Raw genomic sequence first — 21487 nt, 5'->3', positions numbered from 1 at the left:
TCTAGTTGTACTTGGCAATTCATTCATGACTTGTACTTCATTACTGAAAGAGAATATACAGCAAGAGTTCAATACTCAGCTGAATTCTAAAAAGGATTGACTTCCTCCTATCCATGTGCAGTCCCTCACAAGTCCCTGTTGAAGATCCAGCCCATGATCTTCCTCTCCTACCCTTTTTCCTAAACATAAGGTACTACACCACTTAACTCTCCTACAAATTCTACTAAACTTAGTAGTGTTTACTGTTAGTTAGGAGCAGTCTTGTTGCATTGGTATCAGAGCACTTTTCATGGGAATTTGTGGGAAATTCTTTGTCTACTCTTGAGCCTAGGGCCTACCTCTCTGCAAAAATTCAGCGCCAGAAGTGCTCTCTGTTGTGAGCTGCCACATGGCAGGCTCTGAGAAACCGTGATTTTCGAAGCGCTCAGAATTCGGGGCTTCTTACATCAGTGGAAAGCCCTTGGAGGATTGAGTCAACATTGAGGGTTTTTTTCTCTCTGACGCAAGAATGTGAAGAAATTAACGATCTGATGCTTCGCTGCACCAAATTAAGTCAGATATGGCTTCAACTGATCGCACTAAGCTCCAATGCCTGCCCTCAAAGTTTGGTGGAGATCTGAGCTTTGATGGAGGAGTTATGAAGGAATTCAACTACTGGCTAAGAAGATCTGCGACGAGCTGACAATTCTGGTTTCTTATTTGCCTTCCTCCAAGGAGTCGCCTCTGCTTTTGGAACTCCCACACCTAGTCCCAACAAGATACAGGTCTGTTGCGTGGGATCTTCCCCGATTTTCTTGTTTGGAATTGACGCGTACGCTGCCTAGTAAACGATCTGTCTACATATCTTTTCAAAATTATGTGTGGTTGTTGCTGAGGTGTCATTCTAAATGCTGGAACCACTCCACAAAGCTTCGTGTCAAATGAAGAAGGATTACACTGGAGTTCAGCGATGTGGACAGTGACCTAACTGTTCACAGGTAGTTTGGTACAGTAGTATATTGTCGAACGGCGCTTCTGTCTATAGCTTAGTCCTACATAGGTCTCTATAAAGTTTGGTTTACACAGTGTGCAAAAGGATTGCAACAGTCTGCTACTCCTTGGAAATTGAGCTATTCTTGATTTGGGCTTAAGACAGTACATTTACTCTTGATTCGAGTCATTAAAGATGCCTGTAAAGAGGTCTACGGGTCAAGCTAGTAAGCAGACAATGGGTATCCTTGATTCCATCTCAGAGAAGGAAGCAATTGATGATCAGACTGTAGTTTCTGAACCCAATGATCCTCATGTTGGCAATGTTCAAGGGGATTTGGTGGCAACTCCTCAAGTACAAACATCCCTTAACCAAGAGCAGATCATAAAGAGTTGTATGGACCCAATGCTACAGATATTTAAGGAGCTAACTAATGAGATTAAGACCAATAATCAGAGGATTGACCAAAGGATGTAGAACATGTCTGCCACTTTTAATAAAAGGTTGGACCAGTTCAAGAGAAGCCAAATTTATGATGGGAAGAGACCTGCGGATCCCCAAATTGATGGAGACTCAGGTTCAGATGATGATGATCATCATCCTATACATGTAACTGAACCAGTGGGTTTTATGGCTTCTACCCAAAGGACCTATCACTCTAGTGGAGTTACAGCTCATATGGATAAGGATTCAGCACATGGTAAGACTCCTAATAATAACAGTTCAGCAGCTGAAGAGTTGTGTCAAAAATTCCATGAATATAAGTTGCTACCAGCAGACCTTAGGGCAGCAATGACATTCCAACAATATATACAAACAATTAAATCTATTGAACCAAAAGGACCTGTTCATCAAGACAAAGATATGAAAGACAAGATTATACTTCCTAAGTTCAAAGGTGACTCTACCTCTCCTAAGGAATTGGAGGAATGGCTCAGCAAGATGGATGAGTACTTCCTTCTATATCCAAAGGCTGATCAAAGTAAAATCAGATTTGTTGTTCTTCATCTGGAAGATTATGCCCACTCTTGGTGGAGGCATCTATAGCAAGAAGGGTTAACTTTTAATGCTTGGGATGAATTCAAGGCTGAAATGCTTAAAACTTTTATATCTCCTTGTACTAGGGATCAATATATTTGTAAGTGGTATGATCTTACTCAGCAAGGATCAGTGAAAATTTATTTCAAAAAGTTTTGGAAATTGGCTCTGTTTGTTCATGGTATTGATGAAAGAGTTAGAATGCTCAAGTTCATCCATGGTCTGCACCCTAATATTGCTTCAGATGTTGCAGCTCAAAAGCCCAATTCTCTTAAAGAGGCCATGCAGTTGGCAAAGTTTTATGAACCCAAATACAATGGGAAGGAGAAGACTTTGGGTATTGGTCACTTTGGAACTAAACCTATGGTCAAAGGGGTTTCCAATGATGAAAGCAAACTTCCTGCACCTGCTACAACTTCTTCTATTTCTAGGTTCCCCACAGTGTATGGCAGTGGCATGGGACAACCTAAGGCTTACAAGGCTACAGATGTAAGGTCATGATCTGAGTGATAAAAGAAACAAGTTGGTTAAGCAGTTATCTCAAGCAATTATTAATGACAGGAAGAAGAAGAATTTGTGCACCTTTGTGGTGAGAAGTGGAACCTTTGTGGTGAGAAGTGGACCCCTGAACATAGGAATGTGTGTAAAGCAAAAATAGGAGCAAAGTTGAGCTTGATTCTAGAGATTGATGAGGATTTATCTCCTAATACTTCTGCAGCAGAATCTGAATTTCATGAATATCAGGACTGTGTGAATGAAGGCCTTGATGATGATGAGGATCATAGTTCCAAAAAGGGGACCACCTTTCCCTTTGATCCAGGTGGGTTATCCATGTTTGACACCATGCTTATGGATGATAGTTTACCAAGGTGCTCAAATAGATCTAGACAATGGAACATTGAAGTTGTTAAAAGTTATGAGGATGAGATCAGAAATTCTGATGGAAATGATGCTGTTGATGATGATGAAGTGTATTGGGATACACAATCAGTTGTGTACAGCATATCTCCTGATGTTTTTATGGGCTGCAAGGGCTCTCAAACCCTTAGGTTAAAAGGAACAATCAATAACAGACCAGTCCATATTTTGGTTGCAGTGGGAGCACTCATAACTTCATTAATGCAAAAACTTCAAACAGTGAGGTTATGCCCATCCACTTTGGATCATGGGATCAAACTTGAGGTGGCTAATGGTCAGCATTCCCACAGTAAGCAATATTGTCAGGCTGCTCAAGTGCAACTTTCTCAAGACTATACTTTTCATGGAGATGTATTTGTCTTGGAAATGGGACCTATTGACATTGTCCTTGGTTGTGAATGGTTGAGAACCTTGGGAGAATTCTCTATGGACCTTAACACACTGTATATGAAGTTTATGCATGAAGGTAAGCACATCACTTTGATGGGTCACCAATCTCCTAAATTGTCCTTAATTTCTGCAAGAAGAATGGCCAAAGACCTCAAAAGTGTTTGTGGAGTCTATATACCTAGATAAATCCAGGAACATTCCCAAACTCATCCTCTAAAAACACAACATAGTGCAGTTTCAATCTCACGATAGTCACTCATAAGATTGAAAACCATAAACTCCATCACGCATAGCAGGGACTAGCTACTATGACATCCCCACTGACGTCATGGGTCTATGCTATTCAGTTGACCAAGTCTCAAGAGGGTAATGGGTTGTTGGTGGAGGATAAAGACATGCAGTCCCTATTACAATAATACTCTGATGTATTTGCTGATCTTCCCAACCATCTCCCTCCCATGAGAGATGTGGATCATGCAATTGTGTTGGAGCCAGGATCTAAGCCAATCAACAAAACTCCATACATACTTTCTAGAGCTGAAAGGGAAGAGGTGGCAAGGCAAATAAAGAAACTCCTTGACAAGGAATTTATTACACACAGTCAGTCACCCTTTGCCTCTCCTGTATTATTGGTTAAGAAGAAGGATGGTTCATTTAGAATGTGTATTGATTACAGGGATTTGAACAAAATGACAATTAAGAATAGGTTTCCTATCCCTAGAATTGATGATCTACTCGATGAGCTTAGAGGGACAAAGTACTTCACAAAGATTGACTTAAGGTCAAGCTATCATCAAATAAGGATGAAGGAGGGAGATGAACGTAAAACTGCCTTCAAGACACAACGTGGGCTTTATCAATTCAAAGTGATGGCATTTGATCTAACCAATGCACCTGCAACTTTCCAGGCCCTAATGAACAAGGTATTGCGGCCTTTCCTCTATAAATTTGTGTTGGTATTCTTTGATGATATATTGAGCTACAGCAAAACGAAAGAAGAGCATTCATTGCATGTCCAGCAAGTATTGGAAGTATTGAGGACACACCAGTTGTATGCCAAATCAAGTAAATGCACTTTCATGGCTGAAGAAGTGGAATATTTGGGCCATATTGTCAACAGTAGTGGCATTAAGGTGGATCCCAACAAGGTAAAGTGTGCAAAGGATTGGCCTATACCTCATAATATCACCCAGTTGAGAGGGTTCCTTGGTCTAGCATCATTTTATAGAAGGTTTATAAGGCATTTTGCCAAATTGGCAGCTCCTCTCACTAATCTTCTAAAAAAGAATGCTTTCCAATGGTCTGACAGTGCCAATAAGAGCTTTGAAGCATTAAAGGAGGCATTAACTTCAGCCCCTATCTTGGTATGTCCTGATTTCTCTCAACCTTTTATAATTGAGGCTGATGCTAGTGGAAGGGGCATTGGAGCTGTCCTAAAGCCGAGTCATGGAGTTATTGCCTTTGAAAGTCGGAAATTGGATGACAAGGAGTCAAGTTTCCACATTTATGACCAAGAGATGTTGGCAATACTTCATGCGATCAAAAAGTGGCACCACTACATTTATGGCAGCCATTTCAAGGTCAAGACTGATCATAAGACTCTCAGATATTTTCTATCTCAGTCTTCTCTATCACCCAAGCAAAGGAGATGGCTATCCATTGTGCAAAACTATGACTTTGACATAGATTACAAGATGGGCAAAGAAAATATTGTGGCAGATTCTCTTTCCAGGATATGGGCTTGTACTTTATCATCTATTACTGAGGTTTATAAAGATTGGATCCATGGCATTCAAGAAGAGTATCTCAATGATCCTCAAGCAGCTGCTATGTTGCAAGACTTGCAAATCCCAATTTCAAGTTGCACAATGGGCTCTTGTGATATAATGATAGAATATTTCTTACTGAAAATTCCTCCTATAAGCTGCTAATCTTGCAGGAATTTCACTCATCTCCTATGGCTGGGCATATAGGCCTCAACAAGACGTATGATAAGGTAAAACAGAGTTTTTACTGGAAGGGGCTTTGGAAGGATGTTCTTGCTTATGTTCAAAGCTGTAAGCCCTGTCAACAAAACAGGGTGTTGAATTTGAGGCCAGCTGGTCTACTACAACCTCTACCTATACCTCAAGGTAAATGGACACATATCAGCATGGACTTTATTACAGGTATACCAGTGACCTCTATGGGTTGGAACGGCATCTTTGTGGTTGTCGATAGACTTACTAAAGCTGCCCACTTCATTCCTACTAAGACCCAATTCACAGCTTCCAAGGTGGCTAAGCAATTCATGGAGAATGTGTTTAAATTACATGGACTTCCTTGGGAGATTGTGAGTGATCATGATGCTAAGTTCATGGGGCATTTTTTGCAAGAGCTTTTCAGTTCTATGGGAACACTTCTTACCCCAAGTACAGCAGATCACCCTCAAACTGATGGGCAAACAGAGAGGGTTAACCGCTGGTTGGAAGAGTATCTAAGGCATTTTTGCTTTGGGACCCAAGCATCGTGCGATCAATGGTTGCATCTAGCTGAATTTTGTTATTATACCACCAAGCATACTTCAATTGGTATGAGCCCTTTTGAAGCCATATTTGGCTGTAAAGCTCATGTCCCATCAACCATTATTGATCAAGCCAGCAAGCCAAGGATGATTTGGCTCACATGACTGCTCTATTACAGCAATGTAAAGATAATATGGTAAGGGCCCAAGCAAGGATGAAGGATTATGCTGATGAGCATAGGAGAGATCTTCATTTTGAAGAAGGGAATTATGTATTTCTCAGATTACATAAGTCTAGGCATGCTTCTTTGAATGGTAATACCAATGTTAAACTTGCTCATAGGTATTATGGACCTTACAAGGTTTCGAGGAAAGTTGGGGAAGTGGCTTATGAGTTGGAGCTCCCACCATCCTCTAGAATACACAAAGTATTCCATGTATCACTGCTCAAGAAGTATTTGGGGCCTAAGGAGCACTTGATTTCTTGAGAATATTATATGATCCATTTACAGATCAGCCTGCCTACAGGGAGGTATTTGACTGAGAAACTTCATTGTTCAGCTGATATGACCAGAATTGAGCTGTTCAAGTTTACAAGGAGCATTGTATGTCCAGGTTACATTTACAGATCAGCCTGCCTACAGGGAGGTATTTGACTGAGAAACTTCATTGTTCAGCTGATATGACCAGAATTGAGCTGTTCAAGTTTACAAGGAGCATTGTATGTCCAGGTTACAGCCTTTTCAAATTTGAGGACAAATTTCTATTTGAGAAGGGAGGATTGTAACAGAGAGTTACTTTTTACTTAGGCTAAAAGTTAGTAGAAAGGCCTTTATTGGCTTGTAAGTGTTTTCTTCTTTTTTTAGGGGATACAATAAATTGCCACGTGGCATCCTAGGACGTAATCCCATAAGCAATACTGCTTTGTACTACCCTTGGCCATACCTATATAAGGGCTCTAGTTGTGCTTGGCAATTCATTCATGACTTGTACTTCATTACTAAAATAGAATATACAGCAAGAGTTCAATACTCAGCTGAATTCTAAAAAGCATTGACTTCCTCTTGTCCATGTGCAGCCCCTCACAAGTCCCTGTTGAAGATCCAACCCATGATCTTCCTCTCCTACCCTTTTTCCTAAACATAAGGTACTACACTACTTAACTCTCCTGCAAATTCTACTAAACTTAGTAGTGTTTATTGTTAGTTAGGAGCAGTCTTGTTGCACCTCCCCTTCCTTGATTCAGACTGCTCATGTATATGGAGATCGGTTGGTGACATCGATTGTCTCACCCGAGATACTGCTTGCTCACACTATTTCTGCCATGAGGTCTCCATGATGGGTGTTCGCGACAATCGACACAGAGGATGCATTGATGTATGGATGGAATCTCGAGCCCTCCTAGCCCATTGCAGGTTGTATTTTACAGATGATGTATATTCTGGTATGGGCTATTTATGCCTATTTACTTTACTTTCACTTTAATTTTTCAGCAACAACCTAGGTAGTTTGCTGTTTTAATAAGAGAGTATGCCACGGGGATGTGAAAAGTGATGTTAAGTTTCTTTGTAAATCAACCCATGCTTGACCCAAGGTTAACCGTGGTTAAGTGTAGTAATGGTTTGGCCGTGAGGGACTGGCTAGAGGAAGTGCACACTTCCTAGAAGTTCCTATGGGGAAAGTCTAAGTACACCACTAGGTCCTAGGGACAAGGCAAAGGCTTTAAAGAAGGGTCTAAAAGTTGGGCCCAAGGACAACCGTTGTCCTTAGTATGGTGGTTAGAGCTTTAATGAAGGGCCAAGTGTCATGCTGTAACATGCACCGGGTATCTCATGTGTCTTGTTTTTCAGCTTACAAAACATATTTTTGCGTAGCAATTCAACTATCTTAAGTTCTAGGAATCAATTTTTTGAAATAACTTAGAGCTTTTATTTCTACTCATTCACATAAGTTGTAACTGTAGAAAAAAGCTTTTGTCAAGCTCCTAAAAGGTAGCTATGTAGTGCTGCATTCTCGTAGATGATATGCCCCCATCTCTCTCCTTACACATAAAAACGTTGGAAAGTCAAGAGCTCATTGTGCACACGTAGAGCAGACCCAAAGACTTGAGAGGCAACGTGTTATGCTCTAGCCGAGATAGCATGACCTCGGAAAGATCGGTGGGCATTTTCTCTTAGATGACCAACTTTTTTAATAGTTAATGTGCGTAAATGAAACGGTCAAGAGAAGTAACTGCCAAGGTCCTAGGTGAGGGTGAAATGGCATTGACTAGGTGGTTCTGAGTACTAAGGCCTAGGTGCACCTAAATGTGCAATAATGCCAAGGGGCAAGTGGTTTTAAATGTACCCCAAGAGAGGGGTAAATGGTGCACCAAGTGGAAAGGCTAAAATGATGACATTTGGCAAGGGGAACTATCTAGGGAAATGAGGGTCTCGTGGATATGCATGAGGAAAAGAAAAGAACGAATCAATTAGAATACATGCGATCTACGAGAGAAGGCTGGGAGGAAAGAATAGATGCCATCGCCCGTGATCTGTGTGTGACGTAAAGAGGGGGAGTTTGTATCAGTTGGTATCAGAGCCGAGGCTACGAAGGAGATCGAAGTGGGATCGTCGAACGACCTCAGCGCCAAGTCGACAGACTGACTGTTGGTGTAACGTGGTGACGACGGACAAATTGGCCTACGTATCGTTTGGCATAGACTATCTTGACGGAGATCTCATACGGTCCTTCGACATCGGTACTTGGTGGCTGACCAGATAAATACGAAGCCACGGGAAGGAACGTGGTCCGTCAACGAGTACGGGACCTCTTTTAGTCAGCGGATAACCTACCTCGTGGGATTTTGACGGACGACTGCGTGCAGATATTAGGAGGTGAAACGGAACGAAGGCCTGGGGTCATAGTTGACGTAACGAAGACTGTACGGGACGGGACTTGGTTGACGAGCACTTACGTTCATTTACGCAGGCCTCCCTCCATCAGAACGATGTCATCTATAGCTTACAGAGATCCTGGTTGATTGACGGGGTAACAAGAAAAACAGGAAGAGTCGTCATCGCCATTGTCTGCCAGTTTTTCGTACCTAATTGACATTACAGGTCCAGAAGGTCGCAGGTGAACCGACGCGCATCAGAGGCGCTTTGGTATCTTTAACGATGGAAGGAAAAGATTGTGGTTAGCCCAGGATGGTTAAACCCCGATCCTTGAACTCGGGATATATATTAAAAAAAACAAACCACAGATAAATACGACAAAGAGGACCAATCGAAATTTCGAGGAGAAATCAGAGAGCACCTTCTTTCGATACAGTTTTTATATATGGTCCTGTTATTTCTGCACCGTAAAAGGAACGTTCAGAGTATTATATAATTGGGAGTTTAGGGCGCAGGAGAAAGAAAAACAGGAAAGCAGAATAGAAAAGAAGTGTATATATATCTTTTATTTGGGTTCTAGAAAAGACTTCTTCTCCTAGCTCTCAATCATGATGGTTTATCATAGGACTCTACTCTTATGTAAAGCCATATTGAATCCCATTGCTCCATTTGCAATGCACTCACATCATCATCAAATGATAGTTTTGAAACACATGCTTCTCCAAAACTCTCTCATAACATTCATAATAGAGACTCAAACTAAAGGAATTCCCAATTCACTGAAAAAAAAAAAAAAAAAACCCCATTTTTCATTGTGAAACTATGGAGGCAGAAGGACAGAATTCTAGGGTGAATCCTAGTGAGTCTAGAGCACAATCTACACAACAAATGTCACATCACACAGCATCTACTGTGATCGGTAGGATTTCGATATTAGAAGATGCTTTACAGCAGATTATGAACCAGCAACTTCAAGTGAATGCTGGTCAGAATGAGATCAGGGAGATGGTACAAGCCTTGTCGGCTAGACCGTCTAGAATTGATAAGGGCAAAGCTCCAGCAGAGCCAGAGCCCAGTATACATTCATTAGAGCGCGCAAGGGTCAAAGTGCCTAATATCGCTAATTATAGACCGGAGAAGTACGCTGGTCGGATGACCGAGCGCAGCTCTGATGTGATCGAGGTTTGGTTACACAAGTGGGAAGAAGCCTTCGCTATTTGTGAAATTAGATCTGATCTAAAGAAAATCCGTGAGGCCACACACTTGTTTATTGAGGCAGCGGATAGATGGTGGATAAAGCAACAGAAGGATCAAGTTGCTCCTACCACCTGGGAAGGGTTTAAAGCTGAATTTAAGAAACACTTTCTCCCACCTGATGAAGAGTACCGAGCTTGGGATGCTTATAGAAATCTTCGTCAGAGAAGTCTGTCGGTGGCAGAGTATACCGACAAATTCAGGGAATGTGTCATGAAAATAACAGACCCTCTCCCTATGTCAGTTCAGTTAAAAGACTATATCTATGGACTGAACGACAAGATCAAAATGGAAGTTCGGGCTAAGTATGTGACTACATTAGATGAATCTATTGCAGTAGCCCTGAACTATGAGGATGCCAGAGGCAGATCTGGTGGATTTGTGCAGGCAGGGACTCAGTATGAGTACCCGAAAAAAGGGGGATTTCAGAGGAAATGGACTTCAAAGACAAGTGTTTCGCAGCCAAGTGGCCAAACCAAGCAGGTGAAGCCGGTTGAGGGACCAGTAAAAACAAGTACCACCGTTGGGGTGAAAAGGAAAATAACTCCAATGGCAGCCCGGGCTTGGTCAAAGTCCTTGTTGACCCCTGAACAAAAAGAGAAAGCTAGAAAAGAAGGATTGTGCTTCGGCTGCCTTCAGCGACATCAGTGGAAAGATTGTCCACTGAATAAAGACCGTCGCACGGCTAATATGATAATATCTGAATGCGACGTGGAAATGCAGGAGAGTCCCGATGCGGAACATATGCAGATGCAATTGGCGGGACCTTCTCAGAGGTTAGTACCTTGTTTGTTATGTGTATCTGTTGCTAAGTTAGTGACGAGTGCAGCTGATAACATCCTATCTAAGCCCGCAGCAACGGGGTATGCGGCCTTTAATGATACGGAGTTAATTAAAATGAAAGGGCAAGTGGCCAATCATGATGTCATTGTGTTGTTTGACTCGGCGTCAACTCACAACGTGATTAACTCCAAGCTCGTGAAGAGGCTGAAATTAAAGACAAGTCCATCTGGCTATGCGTATACAGTCAGGATGGCAGACGGAAGTTCAACTCAAGTATGGGACCAAAGGGTTACCCAGTTGGAGCTTCGGATTCAGGACTATGCCGAGAAGCTTGATTTTGAAACGACCAAGCTTGCTCATGCAGATATAGCCCTGGGTATGGCGTGGCATTCTAGGAAGAATCTAGCCATTGATCGGAAAAAGCACGTATATCAATTCAAGATGAATGATGTGCTTTATGTCTTGCGAGGTGAAAAAGATATACCTCAAGGACTGTTGGTTTCCATGATGGAGATCAGAAAAGCTCAAGTAGAGTTTTTATTCCTTTGCACAGCATCGGTAGAGCCGGTTAATGATTCTTCGGCTAGAACTGATGTCACGCAAAGTGGTGAGATGGCCAAGCTGGCTAATCTTATAACAGAGGAGTTCTCTGAATGTTTTAGGGATGAACGACCTTATGGGTTACCTCCAGAGTTTTTATTCCTTTGCACAGCATCGGTAGAGCCGGTTAATGATTCTTCGGCTAGAACTGATGTCACGCAAAGTGGTGAGATGGCCAAGCTGGCTAATCTTATAACAGAGGAGTTCTTTGAATGTTTTAGGGATGAACTACCTTATGTGTTACCTCCAGAGCGGAAAGTTCAACATAAGATTGAACTGATCCCGGGGGCAGAACCTGTAAATAGACCTCCCTATAGAATGAGTTTTACTGAAGAGGCGGAGGTGCGTAGTTCAACCAAGTTTCTCACCTTTTGCTTCGCCAGTGATATAAAAGAAGAAAAAGGATGATACGTTTCGCCTCTGTATAGATTACAGAGCATTGAATAATATCACTGTTAAGCACAGGTATCCGATGGCTCGGATTGATGATTTGCTAGATGCATTACATGGAGCCGTGATTTTCAGCAAGATAGATCTTAAGTGCGGCTACCATCAAATCCGGATTAGAGCCGAGGATGTGCATAAAACCGCTTTCAGAAGCAGGTTTGGTCATTATGAGTTTTTGGTAATGCCCTTCGAGGAAAGCCAGTCTTTATGTAAATAAAAAGAAAACTATACTGTGTATGGTTAGGCTTGAATATTTAGGGTTCATAATTACTCCACAGGGGGTAGAAATGGATCCGAAGAAAGTGGCTGCGATACTAACTTGGCCAATCCCTCAGAGTCTGACCGCGTTGCGATCATTCTTGGGATTTTGTCCAGTTTTATAGAAGGCATATCAAAGGATATTTCAGAATAGTATCGCCATTGACTGATCTGACCTCAGATAAAGTACCTTTTATTTGGGGACAGAATTAACAAGAAAGTTTTAACACCATAAAACAAGCTGTGGTCACAGGACCGGTGTTAAAAATAGTTGATCCCCAGAAACCGTTGTTCCTAGAAACCGATGCAAGTGGCATAGCGGTAGGAGCAGTCCTCCTTCAAGAGGGAAGGCCAATAGCCTTTGAAAGCAAGAAGCTTTCTCCCTCTCAAAGGAATTGGCCAACTCATGAATTGGAGTTGTATACTGTTATCCATGCTTTGAAAACATGGAGGCATTACTTGTATGGTTCAGAGTTTTATGTGGATGTGGATCATGATACTCTGAAACATTTTTGTAAACAGCCTGACTTGAGGGGCCGCCAAGCTAGGTGGGCAGAGCTCATGCAGGAGTTTAATTTAATGATTCGGTACCGAAGAGGAAAAGACAATAAGGTTGCTGATGCGTTGTCTCGCATTATGCACAACCTGAGTTTCACGGTATTAGAGAGTGCTCTAATGACCGAGATAAGAGAAACTCAAAAAGTGGACGAGTTTGTCTAAAGCTTGTGGCCTAAAGCTCATGTGTTAAAACCCGGGGAAAATGAAAAGCATGACCTGGCATCCAGAAAAGGCCAAACTTATGCAAGATATACCATAAGGTATGGTATGCTAGTTAGAAATGGCAAGGTTGTAGTACCTAGTCAGAATGATCTCAGGCAGAGAGTCATTCGACAGTGCCATGATAGCCCGTGTGCGGGACACCCAGGAGTCGAGAAGACATATGATCTCGTGAAGCGAGATTTCTTTTGGCCAAAGATGAAAAAGCATATTCATGAATATGTGACACCGTGTTTCTCGTGTCAGGTAAGTAAGGCCGAGCGGGTGAAGCCACCCGAACTTTTACAGCCCTTGGAAATACCACTAAGTAAGTGGGAGAGCATTTCCATGGACTTTATTGTAGGGCTGCCTACGACGCAAGGAGGGTATGATTCTATCCTTGTGGTGGTTGATCGTCTAACCAAGATGGCTCACTTCATTCCGACTAGAGAGTCTGTTAGTGCCCCGCAAGTAGCGGATCTGTTCATTAGACATATATTTCGTCTGCATGGATTGCCTAGATCCATAGTGTCAGACAGAGATGTCAGATTTACCGGTCATTTTTGGACAGCGGTATTTGAGACACTAAGGACTGAGTTGGGAATGAGTAGTGGGGATCATCCTGAAACGGATGGTCAGACGGAGAGAGTCAACCAGACCTTAGAGGATATGCTGAGGGCATATGTGTCATTGAGGCAACATACATGGGACAAGTAGTTGCCATTGTTGGAGTTTGCCTACAATGATAGGAAACATTCCTCTACAGGGTTCAGTCCGTTTGAACTGAACTATGGTTATAGACCAGCCAATCCAACTATAGTTGGAGTACCTCAGAAAGTGCCTAGTGCCGCGAGCTTTGTGGTTCAGATGCGGGAGATGCTAGCACTTGCGAGAGCTAATATCCGCCAGGCTATGGATAGAGCCAAGGTGTATGCGGATGAGAACCGGTCTATAAGAGTATTTAAGGAAGGAGAAAAAGTTTTTCTCAGAGTTCCTTCGCACTCGAAGTCGTTGACTTCAGGAGAGTGTGCTAAGTTATCACCTCGATACTGTGGGCCGTGGTTAATTCTGAAAAGAATAGGCAAGGTAGCCTATAAATTAGAATTGCCACCGGGGTGTAAGGTGCACCCAGTGTTTCATGTTTCTCGTTTAAAGAAATTTTTGCATATTGGTGACTCACTAATCGAAGGTGTGGTTTTGTTTCAGGAGATAGAGGATAATGCAAGACGCAAACCAACAAGAATCCTGGACCGAGGAACAATGCAAATACGAAATCGAAAGATACCCACGGTGTTGGTTGCATGGCATGGTCAGCCTCTATCGGAAGCTACCTGGGAATCCGTATACCAGTTACGGAGAGTGTTCCCAGATTTCATCATCGAGGACGTTGATGCTTGAAGAGGGAAGGAATGTTATGCTCTAGCCGAGATAGCATGACCTCGGAAAGATCGGTGGGCATTTTCTCTTAGATGACCAACTTTTTTAATAGTTAATGTGCGTAAATGAAACGGTCAAGAGAAGTAATTGCCAAGGTCCTAGGTGAGGGTGAAATGGCATTGACTAGGTGGTTCTGAGTGCTAAGGCCTAGGTGCACCTAAATGTGCAATAATGCCAAGGGGCAAGTGGTTTTAAATGTACCCCAAGAGAGGGGTAAATGGTGCACCAAGTGGAAAGGCTAAAATGATGACATTTGGCAAGGGGAACTATCTAGGGAAATGAGGGTCTCGTGGATCTCCATGAGGAAAAGAAAAGAACGAATCAATTAGAATACATGCGATCTACGAGAGAAGGCTGGGAGGAAAGAATAGATGCCATCGCCCGTGATCTGTGTGTGACATGAAGAGAAGATAGAGTTTGTATCACAACGCCAACCAATACCGAGACCTTGATGCTATCCAGACTGACAATGTAGGACGCTTCTGCAAGGCAAGGGAGAGGCTTGTGCTGTCCACCGGAATGCAAGGTTACTGCGTGAGTGAGAGAGTAAAATCTAGGAGTGATAGATCCTATAAGAGAGCTGAGAGATGACTGAAATAAAGAGCTGAGAATGAGCTGTGTAAAAGTGTAAGAGATAACTGAAAAGAGCTGCTGAAACAGACCCCAAACCTTACTCCGTTCGTTGTCTCGACTCCCCGTCTGATGCGCTGCGTGAAGACCTTCCCACAGGGCTGAACTGATGCCAAAGGCTGAGGCTGGTCAGAGGACCATTGGGGGTGAGTGTCAAGCTGTTCAGAGGGGGCTGAGGAGGAGCTGTAGGAGGCTGGAGTGCTGGGAGAACTGAATGAGGAAAGAGGGCCTGGAGGCCCCCTATTTATAGGACAGCCGTCAGAGATGCCCTCAATCACCCCTATAGCGGGTAATGCCAATAATTTTCATTCAATCAATCAAGGACAGCAAGCCCTTCCTCATCCCACGATGCATCCAAGATATTTCGGAGGGGGATCGGTTTTTCAGGCAATGGTGGCACCATCCACAAAGGCACCCGGAATGCCAGGTAGCTTTATGGGCAGCACGCAGCCTGGAATGCAGAATTTCCAGCAACCTATGATGGGTGGAATGCCCCCTGCAAATGCCAATATGATGTACTCGAACATTGGGATGCAACCTGGAATGTAGACAGAAATGCCTGGGACGATGGGCATTACTTGGAATATGCCATAGATGCAGGGAGTGGGACCTGAAATGCCAAACCCCTCAATGGCTCAGAATGCGGGAGCGGTGATGCCCCCACCGTTTTCACAGCCCACCCGTTCACCCCTAAAGGCAAATTGAAAGATTACAAGGAGGGAGGGGCAACTGTCAAGTTTGAGACTTTCAATGGGATGCACGACAGATTGAAGGCTTTGACATTCATGCAACAATTTGATGCTGCCTACTCAGGTGGACACTTCACAAAATCCTCCAAAGTCCGAAAGGCAGCCACCTTTTTGAAGGGCAATGCGCTCCAATGGTGGATCAACCTCCTCTTGCAAGGCAGAGCACCTACCACTTGGGTCGAATTCAAGCAGGTCTTCTCAGCAGCATGGCTCACTGTCACTTTTGAGGTGGATATCATGACTGCCTGGTACAGGTTGGATGCTGCAAATTATAGAAATTTGAAGGATTACAATAAGAAGTTTTGGGAAGCCCTACTGCCAGTGAATTCTTACAGACATGTGTCGCTGTCCGAGCAAATTGAAAGATATTGATGTGTTAGAATTTACCCAACAGAGGGTACACGCAGCGGAAATCATGCCCAGGAGCTCACACAGTGTGCGGTGTGGGTGTGGAATCACAAACTTCTTTACTTATGTGCATTCAATAGGTGTGCAGACTCATCAATAGACAATGAACCAAACCAGATAGAGAAACCACCATATAATATATTTCCGTCCACAACTATGGACACAATACAAAAGAGACAGATCCAGAGTCCCACCAATGGTGTGGTCCTCTGATCTTACCACAAAAGTCCTTCTCCTATCTGCTGGCTATCTCTAGACTAGAGTCCGCGTGCTCCACCTCGAGCGTGAGTAGACTTTCCGTCTAGAATGATCTTCTCCACCTTGCTGTCTGGAAACCAGTCTAGGTGGGCAGCTTCCTACAAGCTAATTCTGCAGCACAAGGTACTACTTTCTCCTCCTAACTGTAGGCCCAAAGATAGCCCTGCTGCTGCTCCTTCTGCTAGTGGAATTGCTGCTCCAGATGATGCTAAAGTGAGGCCTGAATGGCCTCCGTATATAGCCCTCAAGGGCCTGGCCAGCCAACCGACTCAGTCTGTACAAAAACCGACTGAGTCTGTACAAAAAACCGACCCAGTCTACTTGGGAAAAACTGCCCTTAAAGGGCTCACAATTCAGGCCTTTTATGGCCCAAACTTCCAGGGTTTTTGGCCCTCCATTCAAGGCAAATATGCAGCCTATAAAAGGCCTGCCACCTCCCCACTGCCAGTCACATTCCTTGCTGCAGATCTGAGCCTGCACTCCCTGCCATGTCTGCGCCTCTGCAAACAGTGCGGCTCCATGTCCTAGATCCTGCGCAATCTGTCCCAGACTGTCTTGCTTCTGCTCCGTACTTTCCTGGCCCTGTGTCCTGCCCTTAACAGTCCTAGATGTGCTGCCCATATGACAGCCATGATGCTGTCTATGCGGCAGCCCTTTTCTCTCTGTTTCTGTTGGGTACTGCCCTAGGTCTCCCTCCCCCATGCTCTCCTCATATGGGGGCTTACAGATGGGGAGGTGACCTTTCCAACATGATGCGGGTTGCCAAAGGAGATTCGGGACTGCTGCACGAAGACAAGGGTTTCCAATATGTCTCAGTTGGTTGAGAATGCCACTACCGCTTATGCACTAATGCAAGGGAAAGTTTATGGGTTCAAAGGAAGCTCACAGGAGACATCAAGGTCAAAGGGCAGCAAGACGGAATCCCCTAAAAAGTTCATAAAGTTTTCGCAGCCCATGAAGGCAAAGTTTGTTGGAGGAAAGAGGCAAGTACCGACCCGCATGTCTGATGAGGAAAAGCAAATTCTTTATGATGCCAACAAGTGTTATATTTGCAAGGAGGAAGGCCACAAGGCTTTTGAATGCCCACATAAGAAGCGGAAGTTCCCTCCTACTTAGCAGGGTGAGCACAAAGAGGAAAAGAGGACTAATCAGAATAATAAAAAGCCCAAGCCCACTGCTAGTCTTTTGCTAGACTTGATTGGGGCTGTTCAGAATACAAATGCTACAGAGTTATGCCGGGCATGGGGCAAGATAAGAGACCAGACAGCTCTGATGTTTTTCGATCCAGGAGCCAAGGCCAATTTCATCTCCCCAAAGCTGGCTGGAAAGTTAGGAATATGAGCAGAAGAGATGGGTCCTTTGTGTGATGCAAATATGGCTTGTCCGGGACTCAGCCAGTCAGTTACTCTGGTGATAGGCAAGCTGCGGATGCATATTACACAGAAGAGTTCTATATTATGCCGTTGAATGGTTGTGATGTGTTACTGGGGATACCTTGGCGCTTTCGTAGGGGCTGTTTTGAATACAAAGAATAAAACAATCACAATCACTCACCGTGACAAGACCCACGTTCTGGATGCTAAATTGAAGGGAGAATCTATCCCTATTGTATCTGCTTCTGCCATTGGCAACGTAATGAAAAAGCATCTTTCAGCGTACTTAGTGTTTGCATCTGAAAAGAAGTCAGTAGAAGAAGAGTCTCATTTTCCTAAGCTGGAAAAACAGCGGACAGATTTTCCTTTTCAGTTTAGGGACTATTTTTCAAACTCACTTCCATAGGAGTTGCCCCCTGAAAGGCCAGAAGACCACACGATAGATATAATCCCTAGTAGCAGTCCTCCTAACCGACCTCCTTACAGGGTCAGTGCAGCCCAGCAAGAGGAAATTATGAACCCTGTTGGAGAAGGGGCTGATTCCTGCTCTCCCGTGCTCTTGGTCCAGAAGAAGGATGGATCCTGGCGACGTGCATTGATTACAAAGCCCTCAATAAGATTACCATTAAGAACAGATTCCCTATACCTCGGATAGATGATATTTTGGATAGGTTACAGGGGTATGGAATGTTCAGCCACATTGATCTGAAGAGTGGTTATCACCAAATCAGAATTCAGGCAAAGGATGTTCACAAAACAGCATTTCGTACCACATTTGGTTTGTACGAGTTTCTTGTCATGCCATTTGGGTCAACCAATGCACTTGCCACCTTCAGCAAAATGATGGACAGGATTTTTAGAGAACACCGAGCCTTTGTTGGCACTTTCTTCGATGACATCATCATGTTCTCTCAGCATGAGGCTGAACATAGGAAGCACCTGGCAATTGTTCTTGAGGAGCTACGGAAGCATAAGCTGCTTGTCAATGCCAAGAAAAGTGAATTCTTCATGCATGAGATCCATTTTCTCGGGCACATTGTGTCCAAGGATGGAGTTAGGATGGACCCCGCCAAGGTAGAGGCCATCAAGAATTTGCCACACCTGAAGAACATCCATGAAGTACGCAGCTTTTTGGGCTTGTGCTTGTACTACAAGAGGTTCATTCGGTATTTTGCAGAAATTGCATCTCCTTTACATGCCTTACAGAAGAAAGGGGTCACTTTCAGATGGGATCCCAAAGAAATTGCAGCTTTTGACCTATTGAAGGAGAGACTCTGCTCAAATCCTGTGATTATTTTGCCAGATCTTCGCAAACCCTTCGCTGTCCAAGCAGATGCATGAGGGAACAGCGTAAGAGGGGTACTTATGCAGGATGGAAGAGTCGAGGCATACGAGAGTAGAGTGCTCCAGGATGCTGAAATGAATTTTGGCATCTATGAGAAAGAGATGTTGGCTGTCATACATGCTCTTTCGACCTTTTGATCTTCCTCGTACACCATCGGGACATGATGGGATATGGACCATTATTTGCAGATTCAGCAAGCAGGCCCACTTCATTCCCGTAAGGAAGAAAATTACAGCAGACCAAATGGCGAAACTCTTTATGTCTCATGTGTTTGAACATCACGAGATCCCTCAATCAATTGTCAGTGAAAGAGACCCACGAATGACGAGTCTTTTCTGGAGAGGTATCTTTGAGAATATGGGTACCACGCTAAATTCCTCATCCTCTTTCCATCCTGAATCTGATGGGCAGTCCGAAGAAGCAAATTCCACTGCCCTTGATCTTCTCAAATGCTATGTTTCGGATCAGCAATCGAAATGGGAGCAATTTTTGCCACTTGTTGAGTTCGCGTATAACAACGCTGTACACTGTTGGAAAGGTCACCTCCCCATCTGTAAGCCCCCATAAGAGGAGAGCATGGGGGAGGGAGACCTAGGGCAGTGCCCAACAGGAAAAGAGAGAAAGGGGCTGCTACATAGACAGCATCATGGCTGGCATGAGGGCAGCACATCTAGGACTGTTAAGGCAGGACACAGGGCCAGGAAAGTACGGAGCAGAAGCAAGACAGTCTGGGACAGATTGCGGAGGATCTAAGACATGGAGGCGCACTGTTTGCAGAGGCGCAGACATGGCAGGGAGTGCAGGCTCAGATCTGCAGCAAGGAATGTGACTGGCAGTGGGGAGGTGGCAGGCCTTTTATAGGCTGCATATTTGCCTTGAATGGAGGGCCAAAAGCCCTGGAAGTTTGGGCCATAAAAGGCCTGAATTGTGAGCCCTTTAAGGGCAGTTTTTCCCAAGCAGTCTGGTCGGTTTTCATACAGACTGGGTCGGTTTTTGTACAGACTGGGTCGGTTTTTTGGCCAGGCCCTTGAGGGCTATATAAGGGGGCCATTCAGGCCTCATTTCAGCATCATCTGGAGCAGCAATTCCACCAGCAGAAGGAGCAGCAGCAGGGCTATCTTTGGGCCTACAGTCAGAAGGAGAAAGTAGTACCTTGTGCTGCAGACTTAGCTTGCAGGAAGCTGCCCACCTAGACTGGTTTCCAGACAGCAAGGTGGAGAAGATCATTCTAGACGAAAAGTCTACTCACGCTCGAGGTGGAGCACGCGGACTCTAGTCTAGAGATAGCCAGCAGATAGGAGGAGGACTTTTGTGGTAAGATCAGAGGACCACACCATTGGTGGGACTCTGGATCTGTCTCTTTTGTATTGTGTCCATAGTTGTGGACGGAAATATATTATTTGGTGGTTTCTCTATCTGATTGGTTCATTGTCTATTAATGAGTCTGCACACCTATTGAATGCACATAAGTAAAGAAGTCTGTGATTCTACACCCACACCACACACTGTGTGAGCTCCTGGGCATAACTATAAGTCTTCCGCTACGTGTACCCTCTATTGGGTATTTTCTAACATACACTCATCCACAGGGAAAGCCCCCTTTGAAATTGTGGCAGGAGAACAGAAGGCACCTCCCATTCTGCATACAAAAGAGAAGATTTTTGAAGCGGACAGATTTGTGGAAAGTTTGGATGTTGCTTACCAGAAGGTCAAAACAGCCCTCCAGAAGAGCCAAGAGAAACACAAACGGGCAGTAGATAAGCATCGTTGCGAGTTACTCTTGAAAGAGGACGATTGGGTGCTGCTGCGTTTTCAAAAAGCACGACTCAAGAAGATGAAAGGCAAGACGAAAGTGTACACAAAGCTGAAGATGCAGTATTATGGTCCTTTTCAAGTTTTTGAACGCATAATGATGTAGCTTACAGATTGAAGCTACCTGCCACTTGGACCATACACAATGCCTTTCATGTGGGTTTATTGAAGCCTTTCCAGGGTGATGTGCCTGCTGACCTACTTCATGAGGAGCAGCCCGAGGTGGAAGAGTTGGATGAAATCTTTGTTCCGGAACAGATTTTGGCACATATGGAAAGAAAAGTGAAAGGTAGAGTTTCTTGTCGCTACCTGATGAAGTTTAGGAATTATCCTGCACTGGATGCGAGGTGGATGGAGGAGGGCGACCTAGCAGAGTCACCTCAGATTTTGCAGCTCTACCTCAACGCATTTCAGCTTGCGCCCACTGCGGTACAGGCTCCTACAGGTTCAGCAGAGCAGAGATCTGGAGCATTGTCTGGTGCTTGAGAGGAGGGTAGCACCTCTCCTTCCATGATTCAAACTGCTCATGTATCTGGAGATCGCTTGGTGGCACCGATTGTCTCACCCGAGATGCTGCTTGCTGACAGTATTTCTGCCGTGAGGTCTCCATGATGGGCGTTCGCGACACTTGACACAGAGGATGCATTGATGTATGGATGTACTCTCGAGCTCTCCTAGCCCA

General features: G+C 44.1%; 1 protein-coding gene and 1 pseudogene across 1 annotated transcript in view; one reads left to right on the top strand and one right to left on the bottom strand.

Annotated features, from left to right (window-relative positions):
* Positions 1 to 21487, bottom strand: part of LOC147906112 (prefoldin subunit 1-like) — a 41757-nt gene that overhangs the window by 12122 nt on the left and 8148 nt on the right. The gene's annotated exons all lie outside the window — the stretch shown is intronic.
* LOC147906113 (uncharacterized) lies at positions 1166 to 21291 on the top strand (annotated as a pseudogene).

The sequence above is a fragment of the Dipteris shenzhenensis genome, chromosome 1 (assembly GCF_047967505.1).
Source record: "Dipteris shenzhenensis isolate YYH24624 ecotype China chromosome 1, Dip_SZ_1.0, whole genome shotgun sequence".
NCBI classification, from domain to species: domain Eukaryota; kingdom Viridiplantae; phylum Streptophyta; class Polypodiopsida; order Gleicheniales; family Dipteridaceae; genus Dipteris; species Dipteris shenzhenensis.
The sequence above is the reverse complement of the archived record's forward strand: the minus strand, read 5'-3'. Positions and strand labels throughout refer to the sequence as shown.